Consider the following 15,874-nt stretch of genomic DNA (forward strand, 5'->3'; position numbering starts at 1 on the left):
ACAATAAATAGAGTGAATATGTGAAAGAGAGGTTAAGGCACATGGAAAACAGATTGAGAAGCTCCCAACCCATCTGACAGGAAGGAGATCCAGAAGAGAACAGGGAGACTGCAGCCGCACTGCCTTGGTTTGTAGTCCATCTTTGACAATTATCATCTCAAAACTTAGGACAAGTTATTTAACATCTCTGTGCCTCTACTTCCTGATCTGTAAAATAAGGATAAGAGTTGTTATGATGATGAAATGAGTTAATATGTGTGAACACTTACATATAGATATGTATGACATGTAGAATGTACCATATATGTTTTTGTTAAGTAAAAAGAAAAACATAAATATTTGCATTAAAGTGCCACAATAGATCCCAAGTCTATGTGGTAGCTAGTCTTGAAATATGGACTTCCAGTGGGCTAGGCATCCAGTACTGATGCCCTGTGTGTCTCCTTCCCTTTGAAATCCAGGTTGGTACAGTGACATACTTGAACAATGGAATGCTTACTTAACCTGTGGAAATGATGCTCTGGGATCTCTGAAAGTAGGTCATAAGAAACCTTCCAACTTCTTCTTGGGGGTCTTAAAATACTCACTCTTGGAATGCGCCCAAGAAACAAAAACGCATTTGCCAAATCAATGGCTGTCTTAGTTTTCCAGGTCTGCTAGGACAAATGCCAGATACTAGTTAGTTTAAACAACAGGAATTTATTGTTTCACAGTTTTGGAAGCTAAAAGTCCAACATCAAAGTAATAGTACAGGTTGCTTTCTGTCAGTGTCTGTAGCATTGAGTCAACCCTCCATCACACGGTGAGTTCTCTCTGCTTGTGTCTGATGCTCTGGTTTATGAATTCTTCTGACATCTAGCTTCTAGCTACTGACTGTGTTTGAATTTCATTTGCTCTAAGGTTTCCAGTAATATGGATTAAGCCCCACTCTGAATCAATTTGGCTTCATCTAAATAGGATCTTTGAAGAAATAAGTCAACAGTTTAACTAATTTAACATCTTCTAAGGTCCTATTTACAGAGGTTTAGCACCTTCAGGATTGGGGGTTAGGACTGGAACATGTCTTTGTGGAGGACATTATTCAATCCCCAAAAGTCCACCCTCTGGACCCCCAAAAGACATATTTTTCCCACATGCAAAATACATTTACCCATATCAATATCCAAAAAGTCTTAAGTGATTTCAGTAATAACTCTAAGGCCAAATTTATGGGTATGCTCTATTCTGGGGCAAAATTCCTTTCCAACTATGCACCTGTGAAATCTGGAAAACAAGTTTTCTCCTTCCAAAATACAGTGGTGCCACAGACATAGGATAGACATTCCCATTTTAGCAGGGAGAAATTAGAAGGAAAACAGGGTTAACAGGTCCTATAGAAGTCCAAAACCCAGGAGGGCAAACTCCATTAGATTCCAAGGTTTGAGAATTGTCTTTTAGTTGATTCGTTGTCCCTGGGCCTGCTGGAGTGACAGCCCCACCCTTTCTAAGCACTGTGGCAGTGGCCATTTCCCCCCAAATGCTTGCTTGGAAGGCCTACCCCCTCCAAATACCAGGACAGAAGGCCCACCCTCTTCAAATGCAGGGATGGGCTGCACTTTCCAAACACCAGGGCAGGAGACCTGTCCTATCCAAAGGCTGAGGAAGAAGCCTTCTCTCTTGGCCCAATGGAATCTCCTCTGCCCAGACCTATTCATCCATGGTTCTGCCCTTCAAATAATGTTTCCTTCATTTGTCCCATTTATGTCCAGGCTGGAATACTTTTGTTCATATAAAATTTTCAAAAACCTTGTCAGTTTTCCATAAAATTCAAGGGGGGGTCCAAGCCACCAGACAAAATTGCATTTCCTATCCTGATTTCTGCTGAGATGGTTCAGTGGATCCATTAATCATACCCCTAAACTCCTTAGCAAATAGCTGTTCAGCCATACTCTCTTTAACAGAGGATTATTCAGCCACACCCTCACACAGCGCCTTATTCTCTGGACACTTAGCTCCCAAGAGCTCAGGGATTCCGGCAATCATCTGTCACAGGTGAAATCTCTTTCCCTGTGTTTGTTCCTCTGATATCTACTGACTTATGGCTTCTACTGATTGACTGTTTTGACTTTCCTTTGCTTACAAGTCTCAGTCATATGGATTAAGGTGCACCTTGATTCAATAAGGTGTCATTTAAATAGGATCTTTGCAGATCTTATTCATAAGATCTTTAATAATAACATCTTCAGAGGTCCTATTTACAAATGGATTTGCACCCACACGATTGGGGTTAGAACTTGAAAATATCTTTTGGGGCCATCATGATTCAAACCACAACAATAGCCATATGCATTTACCTAAAGCCCTACTGATCTTTTCTAGCAATGATACCATGTCCATCATGACATCTGTAATCAGGGATACTACTGGTGTAGACTTGAATTAATCTACTGTTATTACTCAGGCTCCCTCTGATTACTGCAAGTGATTTTAGATATTTAAAAGTGGCACTAATCTTGGCCATCAATCCTCGGATATGATATTTATTGTTTTTGATTTAATATCCTGGCCAGGTGAGGCAGTTTCAAAGGCTACCACCTGACCAAGGACCTGATGTCGGTGTTTATCTAACTGCCAAGTATGTCAATCCCAATTATATACCAGTGGCTAGGAAAATGACTGTTGGGTGTATCTGCATACCAGGGGACCCACTGTAAGCCAGATTGTAACCATGGCTCAATGTATTTCATGGCCCTCTGTATGCACCACTCTAACAGGTGAGCCATGATAATTCTATGGTTCATGGAGAATCATTATCAACTCAGATAGTGTGTTCAAAAGTCTTTGAAATATCTGGGTATTCCTCTTTTACCAGTGTGCAGTCATCTGCATAAAGGGGGCAGTTGCCTTCAAGGAAGGACTGGGAACATATTTTCAGTGCTTGCCATGCAATTGGAGGTTCACTTATTCCAGGGAGACATGACTATATTCTCAGGAGACAAGTGCTGGGTCTGAAAATTAGCTTAGGTCAGTGGACTGAGCAGGAATTGTGGTATTTTATTGGGATGGATACCTGTAGCCTCCTGCTCTTCCACTCTTGCCTTCTCTGATTGTAGATGTTAAGCAGCACTCTAGTTGATTAATCCTGGGGTAGATTGTGACCCCGAGGACACCATGTTCTATTAACCATCTCTACAGCTCTCTGTGAGTAAAGTGCTCTTGGCTGCCTCTCTGACATCAGTGATGTTTATGAAAATTATACATTGCTGGCTTCTGGTGGTTCAGTGCTGCCATCTGCCTTCTATTGCTTTAGAGCCCTTTTCTTCCATATCACTATTAACATGCCAAGCTCTGTGTTCGCTTCACCAACCAAAAGCTCTGGTCTACAGAGGAAAGTTGCTCTGAACTTAGTAATTCTGGTACTTCTCCAGAGGATCCCTGATGGGCTCCATGAATGGTGTGTCTCCTCTGGGTCCTCTAATGGAGCATAATATTGTGGAGGCTTTTCTGGAATCACATAATATATACATTTCAATATACCCACTTTCCAGAGTCTTTTTATTCCTTTCTCTACTATCTGCCAAGGCAACTCAGGAATTTCAACTTTGCTCGGCATGGGCCACTGACTTCTTTAGCCTTCCAAGAGCCATACTAGCAACAAGTTTGCCCAGTCCCCTGAGGTCCTTGCCTAACTTGAATGACTCCCAGTTAATGCATTCTTATTTGTCCAGATTTATGTTCTAGTTTCTTGATCAAGCACCCTCAAAATCCAATCCCAATCTATTCCTGTTGATTGGGAGTAGCTAATACTTGTAACTCCTTTGGGTTTAATTTCTTTTTCTTCCTTAACAGTCACAGCACATTTCCAGTTAAGTAATGTGGTGATTTAACATTAATTATAGGTCTGGCAGTTATGAGAGGCATACATTATTGCCTGTGGTAATATGGAAGATAGAAAAGATACCTGTTGAACTCATGGATCTTGCTAAGGAAGAAAGGTGAAAGTGCTAACTGTTTTTTTTTTTTTTTTTTTAGCTGACTATTATAAAATACAGAGGAGTGAGATGAGCTAAACAAATTTAATATTTAAACAATTTAGAGGAAAGTTCAAGCAGCCAAGACAGTACAAGCTCAAAAAGCACAATGTGTAACAGTTCTACCCACTACAGATGGCAAAGGCTCTCAAAGTAAGATGTGGCTTCAGGGAAAAGATAAAATTGTTGGGTCGTGTAAGTAACGTGCAGCCTTTTGTTAAAGATCTCAAGGACGTGGCTGCAAACTCTTCATTGAGACCTCAAAAGATGAAAGGGAAGCATAGTGTAGCTTCCAAAAATCTCAACAAATCTTAAGGAAAGGTCTCTTAGACTCTCTATTCTAGGTAAGAAGGCCCCTAAGAATCTTAAGGGCATGCCTTGTAGACCCTTTCAACCAGATAAAAATATTTCTAAAACCCTTATTGTCCCACAATACCTGACTCTCAGCTAAGATCAGAGAGGGGTCTATGTCAAAGAAATTAGTGGTGTGGCCTTGTGTGATTGAGTGAACCCTGATAAATTTACAAGATCCTAAAAGTTTTAAAGAGCATTTCATTGACAGAAGAACCATCACCTTGGATTTCAAATGTCAGAGTTAGAAAGTGTCCCTAGCGTGATTTCAAAATTGCTACTTGACCCTTACATGCCTCAAGATTTTTCCCTTTGGAATGAGACTATCTTATTGTGATGTCCTATATTTATCTTACAATTGTGTATTGAGTGTATGATGGGCAGATACTAACTCTTTATTTCCATAGGTTATTCGATCAAAAGGAACCATACCCAAGAGAACCTCATCCATGCCTTGCCCTTATTTAGATGGAAAGATCATAGACTGTATTGGGATGAGATTTTAGGATTTTATTGAAAGGGGGAGTAAGTATATTTTGCATCTAGGGATAATATACATTATTTGTAGTCAGAGTGGAATTATGATGGAATCACAGATAGCAACAAAAATTTTGATACTCTTCCCACTGAGAGATGGATTTTATTTCCTCTTCCTCTGAAACTAGGTTGGCCTGTGGCTGCTTTGGCCAATAGAATATAGTAGAAGTGATGTTACTGCCAGTTCTAGGTTAGTCTTTAAGACAACTGGCAGCTTTTGCTTGGTCTGTTGGCTCTAAGGCACCACGCGCAAGTATGGCCCTGAGGCATCCCTGCTGAAGAAGCACATGCTAGCCTCATGGATAAGCTGGAGACAGAAAAAAAAGAAGGAGAAAGAGAGAGAGACTTTGTCTTTTGTTATGCAACAATAGATAAACATATCCTCTCCTGTGGGACATGTGACTATATCTCACCAAACAGAAATGTGAGCAGAAATTTTGGATTACTGCTAGTCTGATACAGTTCAGAGTGGAGGGAATTTCTCCATATACACTTTCTCTCATCATAAAAGGTGGAATTAAAGACCAAAGAAGGTAGAGTTGGAAGATAGAAGCACAGGTGGGAAGTTGACCCAAATTATTTGGGTTTGCAAGAGTGAATGCAGAAACTTTGAATAGTTAGTTAACTAGCACAAAATGTCTTTTTGTAATCTTGTCTGTGTGTCTCTCTAAATAGACATAAATACTGGCAACTCATCATTCTTTTAGGACCAGCAGTCACTAATTGGTTCTTAGAAGTGAGGGATATAATACATCATCTATTAGCCCCAAACATCTCAGAGACTGTGACTTCATTGCTTTCAGTTAGTATCAATTTGGTGCCAGGAAAGAGAAAACAGGGTTTTGATGAATTCTTCATTTTCATCTGTATTACAGCATATTATCTTAGAACAGTTTAAAAAAAAAAAAAGGATAGATATAGGGAAACAAAACAAAAAAATAGAAAGGGTTTGAAAGTCATAATTTACCAGGGCTTAAAGGCCTGAAAAGAATAATAATACACTATATGAGACAGAAAGGAATTCTTGAGATGTTTTTCACCGGCTTACACTTGTAATTCTATTTCACAGAAATCTCTGACTATTTGGCCAGTTGACTTTGAAAACAGCTCTGGATACAGAGGTTCCAGAACAGTCTAGGGTGAAGCATTGGTTATGTTATTCTGTTAATTAGTGATTACAAGGTTACTGGCTTTAATTATTTATTTACCCCTCCCTGCTTGAAGAACAAGGAATATGCCATACCTCTTAAAAAGTCTCCTTAACTCATATGTGAATTAGCATCTACTTTTACCATTGAGTAACGATGGCCCTAATTAATATATGCTAAATATAAAAATTTAATAACAACAATAATAGCAGTAGAAGTAATTTTATTGCTTACATTAAGATGTATTAACCAAGAGGAAACATAGATAAACGTGTCTAAATACTATCCACTTGAGTAATACAGGTATATTTATACACCTGATTTAGTACAAGAATACATTAGAATATATAAAAAAGTCAATCAGATGAGCTGACGTCCCCAAACCAATTCAGCATTAGGGTTCCACAGCCAGTGTTCAATCTGTTCACATTTCTTATGTTACCTAGGGATGCACTCTTTAATAGAATAAGACTAGTCTTTCTCATTTATCTTTCTTCTATCCAATTCCTCTTTTTATATATTTGAGAAGCAGTATCATTCACATCAATCACGTTCTCATTGCCTGCTTACTTAAGCCTCAAAAGAGTTCTCTGTATCCAGTCAAGTCAGAGCTTCCTTCTAATTGCTCTACTCAAGGCCGCCTTCACTTCCCTGTTCCTCAGGGATAGATCAGTGGATTCAGTACAGGGGTGACCACAGTGTACATGATGGCAATGACCCGATCCTGGTCCATGGTGCTGCCTGAAGCAGGACGAATGTAGGTGAAAAGGACAGGAATGTAGAAAAGAACAACTACCATGAAGTGGGAGGCACAAGTGGACAGTGCTTTGTGAAGCGTGCTGCAAGAATGAGTCTTGAAGAACAGATAGGTGATAATGGAGAAATAGGAGAGAAGTGTCAGAAAGAAGGGGCCCATAGCAATGTCCCTGTGACAGTATTAAGCAGCCACTGGTTGAGATCAATGTTCCCACAGGCCAGGTCCAGCAGGGCTTAATATCACAAAAGAAGTGATGGATATGGTTGGAGCCACAGAAGTTCAAACGAGAGGTCATTATGGAGTGCAGCAAGGCATGGAAAAAACCAATGACCCAGACTGTGCTTGCCATCTGGACACATAGCTGATGATTCATGATGACAGTGTAATGAAGTGGTTTGCAGATAGCCACAAAGCGGTCAATGGCCATCACGCCCAACAGCAAGGCCTCGGTGCTGCCCAGGAAGTGGAAGAATGAAGTTGGCTTATGCATCCCAAGAAAGAAATTTCTTTATGTGAAGAGAGGAAGTTCTCCAGCATCTTTGGCAGTGTCACCGTGGAGTAGCAGATATCTAGGCATGAGAGGTTTCCCAGGAAGAAATACATAGGTGAATGGAGTGTTGGATCAGAGATGACAATCATCAGGATGGCTCCATTCCCCATCATATTGAAAATGTAGGTGGTGAAGAAAACCATAAAGAGAAGAGGCTGCAGTTCTTGGATGTCTGTCACTCCCAGGAGAAGAAACTCAGAGACTGAGGTTTGATTCAGCATCACTTAAAAGAAAAGGCAAAATAATATATGGACAACTCTCTCCTTCCAGTTCAGGATTTTCTCTCCAAGACCAAAATAGTTTGAGGGAGAGCATGGTTGTTTTACATGTCCATAGGATGAGAGGGTTTGCCATTAGAATGTCAAATATTAAGGCTATATATTGTTACTCAATCATTTTTAATTATTTAAGTATTTTTTATTCATTAATACTTTCCCTGCTTTCAGAGTTTCATGTTTTCAGTCTACTATCCTCTCTGGTTGTGAGCATCTACATTCTTATACAACATTTCTTTCCTCTTCCTGTGTCATTTTAACAGGGTGACATTTTAACTGTACTTTACCACACTACTATCAAAAGCTAAGTAAGAAGCCACTGGAAGTATTTGAACTTAAGGAAAATGCACAGGAATGAACTAAGTACAACCATGAAGTCTTTAAAGAAACAAAAAGTGATTTAAAATGGAAATAGTATATTTTCTTCATCTTAGACTGTAAATAGCATCAGAGGTGATCTCTTCCTGATCCCTTCCTGACTAATATCCTTGGAAGCATCATGAAGCCCTGTCTAGGGTGGGAACTGAGGCCACATTATTCAGATATTAGCATGAGGTATATTTGAAAAAATTTCCCTGTGTTATCTGCTGGGAAGCTTAATCTTCCTATAATCTAAGCTTTAATATTTTCTCAAAATAGGATCCCCAAATTACTTCTTGATGACAAAGGGTATTTCACATCCATTCTATGGTTTCACTGGGACTCTTTTTTGTTTCCTAGATACACCTGCATCCCTGGGTAAGAAGATCCTTCCTTCAATGGAATCAAGAATTCCTCCTTTAGGTCGCACAATAGCGACCCCTCCTTGAGGCATCTATGTCTTCAATCCTCTAAAAATTATCTTCTTTCATGACCTATTTCCTTACGTCCCCAATATAAATTTTGATTGAATAAACTTACTCTTCAGATATATCTCCAATGAAATGCACCTTCTTCACCTATAGTTTCATTAATATGGAACCCAGGAGTCTGTCTGCCTCAGATCAATCCCTCCTAATACCCTAAGTTTCCAGATCTTCTCAATTGAAAAATATGTTTTCTCCTTATGCTTCCTTTTTTCATCAAATAAACTCATGTTTGAAACAAAAGTTATGCATTAATTTTCATTTCATTTACAGAATTGAAATAATAGTGTTTTCTTCAGTGATGTTAAAACTTGTGAATAACTGGAAATAAGTTAATTATATTATAATAAGGTTATTATTTGGCTAAAGTTGAGCTGTTTACAGAAAGGCAGACAAACTTTTGAATTTTATTTCCTCTATTATTTGAAAAGTACCTGACATTATTATCTTTAGGTACACTGACAAAAGCAGACATACTTTGTGAGTAGCTTCCTCTTTGTCCTTTTCATTTCCAGATGTCGTGGACTGGCTGTTGTTTTGGAGAAGGAATAAGCAAGGATATGTGAGACCCTTAGAGGAGGGCAGGAACTATTAGAAGATGAAAACTGCAAGGCATTCTGAATAGACAGGCATATATTAGGAAGCCTTACAAAAGGGGGAATCATTCAAGGTTTGAGAAACTATTGCGGGGAAAAGAAAATGTTTTGAGGTGGCTGGAGTAAAAAGGTGAATGATCAAGGGGTACTTTTAGGGAACCCATGGGATCATTGGTTTTGTAGGTGGAAGACAGTCTGTGAAATTATCTAACTGCTACTATACTTCCATTAAAGATTGTTTTCAAATCTCTCAGAAAAGTCTTTTAGAACCATATATATTTTGTGTATTTCAAGAATTTTACCCTACTTGTTTAAAATGTAGATAAGCCAAATATAATTTTTGATTCTCTGACTCACAAAACATAATTGTATCAAAAATCCATTGGGAAAAAAATATTTCCCTAACTTTGAAAGAAAATTAGAAATTTCTCTTTACAAAATGATTTACTGTAATTTTAATATTTAGAGATTACAGATTTGCTTTGTAGAATGTCTAGAGGACTAGGTATACTGAATTGAAAATGAGATACTGCAAAAACAATGTGGGAAGTAAAGTGTCTCCATATCTCACAACCACAAGGAGTAGTACACTGTAGGATAGGAAATTGGTTTTAAATCCTGGGCATTTCACTTTAATACAAGCAAGCAGACAGATCACTCACTAACAGACTGAGTACATAGGCAAATTCCTAGCCTGTTTTCTATTTAATTCTTACCTAACTGAGTATTTGGACTCACAGGCCAAGAACGCTATTCAGGTTTTCATGCTGTGTCTGTAAATAGGAGAAAATTATTTAAAGAGATCATTCACATTGGGATTGCAGTATAAATTCTTCATCTTTATAAACCTCTTTCTCCCTCTTTGAAACTTGCCTTCCTATTTATGAGCCACAGATCTCTAGCCTAAAAATCCTGAGGAGAGTATCCCCTGGGTGCTGAGAAGAATGTTGTAGGAATAAACAGGATATTATCTGCACCTACAATAAAGGGGCTATCTTTGGGAAATTCCTTTCTTCAATTTCATTCTTTCCCTTATTCTTCCTATTTTCTTCCCTTCTAATGCTTATTCCTTGGTTTCAGAACCGTGATAACAACACGAGTGTCAATTGCCTTATATGTTTTCTTAGTTGAATTTCCTTAGATTATCTAAGAAAGAAGTATGGATTTACTTTTTCATACTGGGGACTCCCTTGGAAAATACACTTTGGTGTATAACATGGAAAGAAAATTGGGAATAAGAGTTGGGGATGCGGGTCAGTCACAGCCCATTGATTGGTTCAGAAAATGATTATTTTTGATATTCTCATTGTTTATTACAGCAGAGTTATGGAGGAATAAAAAGAAGTTTTATTGCTTTTTGTTCCTGCTATTTCTGAGGATTCACTTTTGGTAATCACACCAATTTATTTCCTTTAATTTTAGGATACAAAAGGTCAAATTTCTCCATTTGGGGGAATGATGCTGGTGTCTCTAAGGTATATACTGCTTCTTGGAGGATCCATTAGTAAGAATATCTCATTCTTTTAGCCAAGGGATATCTCTGTGTGATCTTGCCATCTAGTCAAGCTTTCTAATAGCAGTTATTAAAGCAATGTTCTTTGTCCAATTTTTCTGTTCAGTTTATATTATTGTTGCTTTGCACGAGAGTTAAGTCTGTATTCATTGAATTAATAATTCTTTGTTATTTTATATGTTGTAAATATGATACAATTCAATAACACTCAATGTGTGTGTTTTTATGTGTAAGTTATTGTTCTGAGTTCTCAATTTGTATTATCTCATTTAATTCTTACAAAAATGAAGGAAGTGCTAAAACCATTTCCATTTTTTCATGGAAAACTGAAGTTCAGAGGAGTTAAGCAAATGTCTTGGTTTATTGAGATTAATTGTGGTACTAGGATTGAAACTGAGACTCTAGTTCTAGAGACACCTACAAGGTCCATTCTTTTGAAATGTCACAATTTCAATTTTAACTTGATTAGAAATCCATTATTATAATGAAGTCATGACCAGCAATTTTCCTCTTTACATTGTTTTCATTTGGGATGTTGTTTATGGAAAATTTTACTCCTGAAGGCATCATGATATTGTCTTAAATTATTAGCAAGACCAGCTTCATGAGCATGTGTCTTATGTAGCTGCACACTTGGTTGAATGTTTTGCTCTCACTGTCTGTCTTGTAATTCTTCACAATTTTGATCTAGGGCCCCTGTATTTTGAAAGTCTCAGAAAGTATGCAGCTGATCTGTTTATTAGCTTTAGAGTTTTAGGTTTGCTATTTAGAGCTCTATTCCTCTTAGAGTTCCGCTCACTTATGCTGTGAGATAATGACCCAGAATTGGCTCTACTTTATTTCTGTGGAGTCAGAGAAAGTAGCTTTTCTTTCTTCACAGATGTGAGATGCCACTTCTAAAATATACCAAGTCTTCATAAATACTCAGCCTGTCCCTCTGCTTCCCATTTTGTTTCATTTATTTTTTCTGTTTTTGTGCCAGAAACAAATGTATGTTAATTAATGACTTTATTGTAAACCTTAGTATATTGAAGTTGGTTCTAGATGTATTATTCTTTTGTAAAAGTTCCTTGAGGAGATTTGACAGCTCATTTCCCAAGGAATTTCATTGTTAAAGATAACTTTTTACCTTACAGAAGGAAAATCAAGCTAGTGGGTTAAAATACTCATCCTTGGGTAAAGTCAGGATTCTTGAAGAATAATATTGTATAAAAGGAGTTGAACAGAAGTTTACCCACAAATAGAAGATTACAAAGAAGTTCCTCCATGGAGCCTAGACTCTAAATAATAAAAAACAATTTCTCTTGTGAAGGTATAACTGTAGGCCTGCCCTTCAGAATACTTAGAATTTGAATTTACACTACTTGAGACCTAGGAGAACTAATCTAAGTGTATTTAGTATGAAAATTGATCTCAGGATGTCTTTAGCCCTGGAACACCTAGCTGAATTAAGTAGTTATGAAGGTACAATCCAGAGGTGTTCTGAAGTCTAAACAAGTGGATTGAAAATAATTTATATTTATCATTTGATCCTCTAGTTGAACTAGAATATTTACTATATAACTGATTCCTAGATCATCTGATAAGAGAGAAAAATGATTCTTCAGACACTTTGATACTTTCCAAATAATGCATGATTTTAGGGAATTTTCCACATGATCTTTAGCATTTAATGACTGTTTCTAGGTGAATGGTGCTCTTTCTGCTCCAAGACTTGGATAGAGAATGGCAACACACAACTTTCCTCTTAAATTGCAGTCACTAAGTGACTTGTACGTTCAACAATAGAGAATTTCTCTTGACATGAATGATACTATTCTGGAACTGAAAATTTTACTAGCGTGTGCTGAACTGAAATAAAAAAATAATGTTTTCCTAGTTCTTAATATAGAGTGTGAAAATTTCATATATTCATTATGTTTATAGTTGAAGATGTCAATTATAAACATTTCATTGTTAAGTGAATTATAATAATTATAACATTTCATTTTCAAGTGAAATGCCTCGTAATTAACTGACTTAATTTCTTATTACTCTTTGTTCATCTTTAATCCTATGCCTTTAAAAACCTCATTTGGACAAGATTCAGGATTAAATAAATCAAAAGAACCCACACGAGTTTCTCTTTATCAAAAGATACCCCCGAGGGAATAAAAAGGCAAACCGAGGTTGGGAAATATATTTACATCTAGCTGTCTGTTTAACTTTTTAGATCTTCTGTATCCCAGACCCAGTGTGGAACATGCCAATCACACCAGCTACCAAATCTCCCAGAAGATCTCTTCTACCCCAGTCAGCTGTAGATATAAGACCTGCAATTTGGCTGCTAATCTCACCAAATCAGGTTTTATGTAAGACAGAGCTGTGTGGGAAAGGGGAACTACACTCCTCACCCCTGCTCCACTCAGATCCTTCTACATAATTGGAGTTGGAGATGCAGAACAGGTGCCACCACACAGTTGCTACTACTTGGTCAATATAGACCTTGTCCAAAATGGAGCTGTAGAAAGTGTGATTTTGCCATGTTTACTGGCTGTCAAATCAACCCAGAATAGCTCTTCCACCCCAGGGGCATATAGGAAACTGCCACTCAGCTGCTATCTTGCTGGAATCTCCCTTAAATGAAGAAGAACTATGAGGGAATAGGTGCAGTCTCTATCTCGAGTGTCACAGCCTCCCACTGTTCTTACCAATTTTCTATATACTTTATTGCATAATGCTCCATTTTTGTACATTCTTTGATCAAAATCTGGAGACTCTGAATGATTTTCTTTGTGAATGTTGAGCAGTTTAATAGTTGTTTTTCTGGGTGAACTCCTCACACTACATTCCTGAAATCTTCCCTTTCTTACAGTATTTGTATTCTCTTCTCATTCCCTCTCCTCCACCAGAATAGAATTTACTATCTTAAACACAAAGACCTATTTGGACCTGGTTTCTCAAAATGAATTGTATTGGATTCCAAATTGCCAGGCAATTTGTACTATCCAGGGATGACATTGAAATGATAACAATAAAAATGTAACACAATTTTATATTATAGATATTCAGTATGAGAATTTTGCAATTTTCATTTCATTTTATAAATTCAGGGCCAGCTGAATGTGTTCACACTTACTATAAACTTTTTCTGTTTAAAAGCATCAAATGAAAACCTCCTTGAATTCTACAGGGACTTTTTATTATTTATGAGGACTGAATTTTTTTTAAATTCAGTTTTATTGATACATATTTACATACCGTACAGTCATCCATGGTGTATAATCAACTGTTCATAGTTGTGCATTCATTACCCCAATCTATTTTTGAACATTTTCTTTACAGCAGAAAGAATCAGAATCAGAATAAAAAATAAAAATAAAAAAAGAACACCCAAACCACCTTCCCCATCCCACACTATTTTTCATTTAGTTTTTGTCCCCATTTTTCTACTCATCCATCCACACACTGGATAAAGGGAGTGCGATCCACAGGGTTTTCACAATCACACTGTCACCCATTGTAAGCTACATTGTTATACAATCATCTTCAAGAGTCAAGGCTACTGGGTTGGAGTTTGGTAGTTTCAGGTATTTACTTCTAGCTATTCCAATATATTAAAACCTTAAAAGTGTTATCTATATAGTGCATATGAATGTCTGCCAGAGTGGCCTCTCAACTCCATTTGAAATCTCTCAGCCATCTGCAGTGACTTTTTTGAAAAAATAATCTGTGCAGGCGTGGTATTGGAAAATTGCTGTATACTGTTACAAATTGTCACCCAAGTTTTTGCTAAAATGTACTAACTGTTTATGAGAAGTATCTTTAATGAAGATGGATAAAATTGGGTTTGGGGAGAAAATAGACGTTTATTGGCACAGGTCCTTCTTCCATCCCTGTCCATGCTGGTCTGTTTATCAAATGTGTTAAACTTGATATGCTAATTGTAGAATTTTCTATCTCTCATTCTTCCTCTCAATACCCAAAATAAATATTTGTAAGTCAGATATCTTGTTTCTTTTTAAAATTGAATCCACATATTAAACTATTTCCCCAATATTCAAGCAATAGCTTCTTCCATTTTCAAGTGTTAGGATGAGGATTAGATCTAAATTTAGGGGTGGGGTTAGTGTTAAAATTATAAAGTCTGGAGCCAGACTTTCTGAAATCATATCCCATCTCTCCACTTGAATAGCTATATGTATCTTGATAAATTACTTATCTCTCTCTAGCTTAAATCATTCATTTATGATAGTGGAATAATAATAATAAATCCTACCTGGAAGTGTTATTTTTTTTTTTTTCATTTACGGTAAATTTTTTAAAAAAATTCATTTTATTGAGATATATTCACATACCATGCAGTCATACAAAACAAATTGTACATTCGATTGTTCACAGTACCATTACATAGTTGTGCATTCATCACCAAAATCAATCCCTGACACCTTCATTACCACACACACAAAAATAACAAGAATAATAATTAAAGTAAAAAAAAGAGCAATTAAAGTATAAAAGAATATGGGGTGCCTTTGTTTGTTTGTTTGTTTTTTTCCTTTTCCTTCCCCCATTTTTCTACTCATCCATCCATAAACTAGACAAAGGGGAGTGTGGTCCTTATGGCTTCCTGGAAGTGTTATTGAGAAGGAAAAATGAGATACCTTTAGAAAAAGTGTTTAACACTTTGCCTTACATATGTTAACTCTAATTGATATTAGCTCTTTATTATTACAATTATTGCTACTGATCTATTAAATAATTATGATTCAAACATTGCAATAAAAAACATTTTTTGGCCCTATTTCCCAAATAGAATTGATATTTCCCATATTGCTTGTACTCTATAATTAACTGTCTCACTCATATTTAATAAAAGTCCTATAATCACTGTCAGTCACAAGATTAGTATCTCTTTAGTATTTAATATACTCAATCCAATGTAATAACTCAAATTACTGAACTTCATGCAAAGTTAAGCTTCTCTCCACATCCAATTCAGGTCTATTTCAGGGTGGAAATCTGCAGAAAGTGTAGGGGCCATTTTCACACTTTCTGTATTTACCAGCTACACAATTCTATGCATTCTTCCAATTTTCTAGGTTGCTTCTGGTTTCTCTGGGGTTGAAGTGAGGGAGGCAGGTGATGAGACAGCAAGAATGGTCATGTTGAACTAGCAGAGTGACTTGTTTTGGCAACTTTCCCTTGGCTATGTCAGATGTATGGAGCCAAGTCTATCTTTCTTCGACCCATTCATGAGCCACTTGGAGATACCCCAAAACTGAGTACTTCTTTGTTAGCTGCCTTGAAATA

The 15,874-nt window shown here is 37.0% G+C and overlaps 1 pseudogene; it reads right to left on the bottom strand.

The window, feature by feature from the left end:
- Positions 1–6,651: 6,651 nt before the first annotated feature.
- On the bottom strand, positions 6,652–7,574 carry LOC119540285 (annotated as a pseudogene).
- Between the last annotated feature and the right edge of the window lie 8,300 nt (positions 7,575–15,874).

Source organism: Choloepus didactylus, chromosome 7, assembly GCF_015220235.1.
Source record: "Choloepus didactylus isolate mChoDid1 chromosome 7, mChoDid1.pri, whole genome shotgun sequence".
NCBI lineage: Eukaryota > Metazoa > Chordata > Mammalia > Pilosa > Megalonychidae > Choloepus > Choloepus didactylus.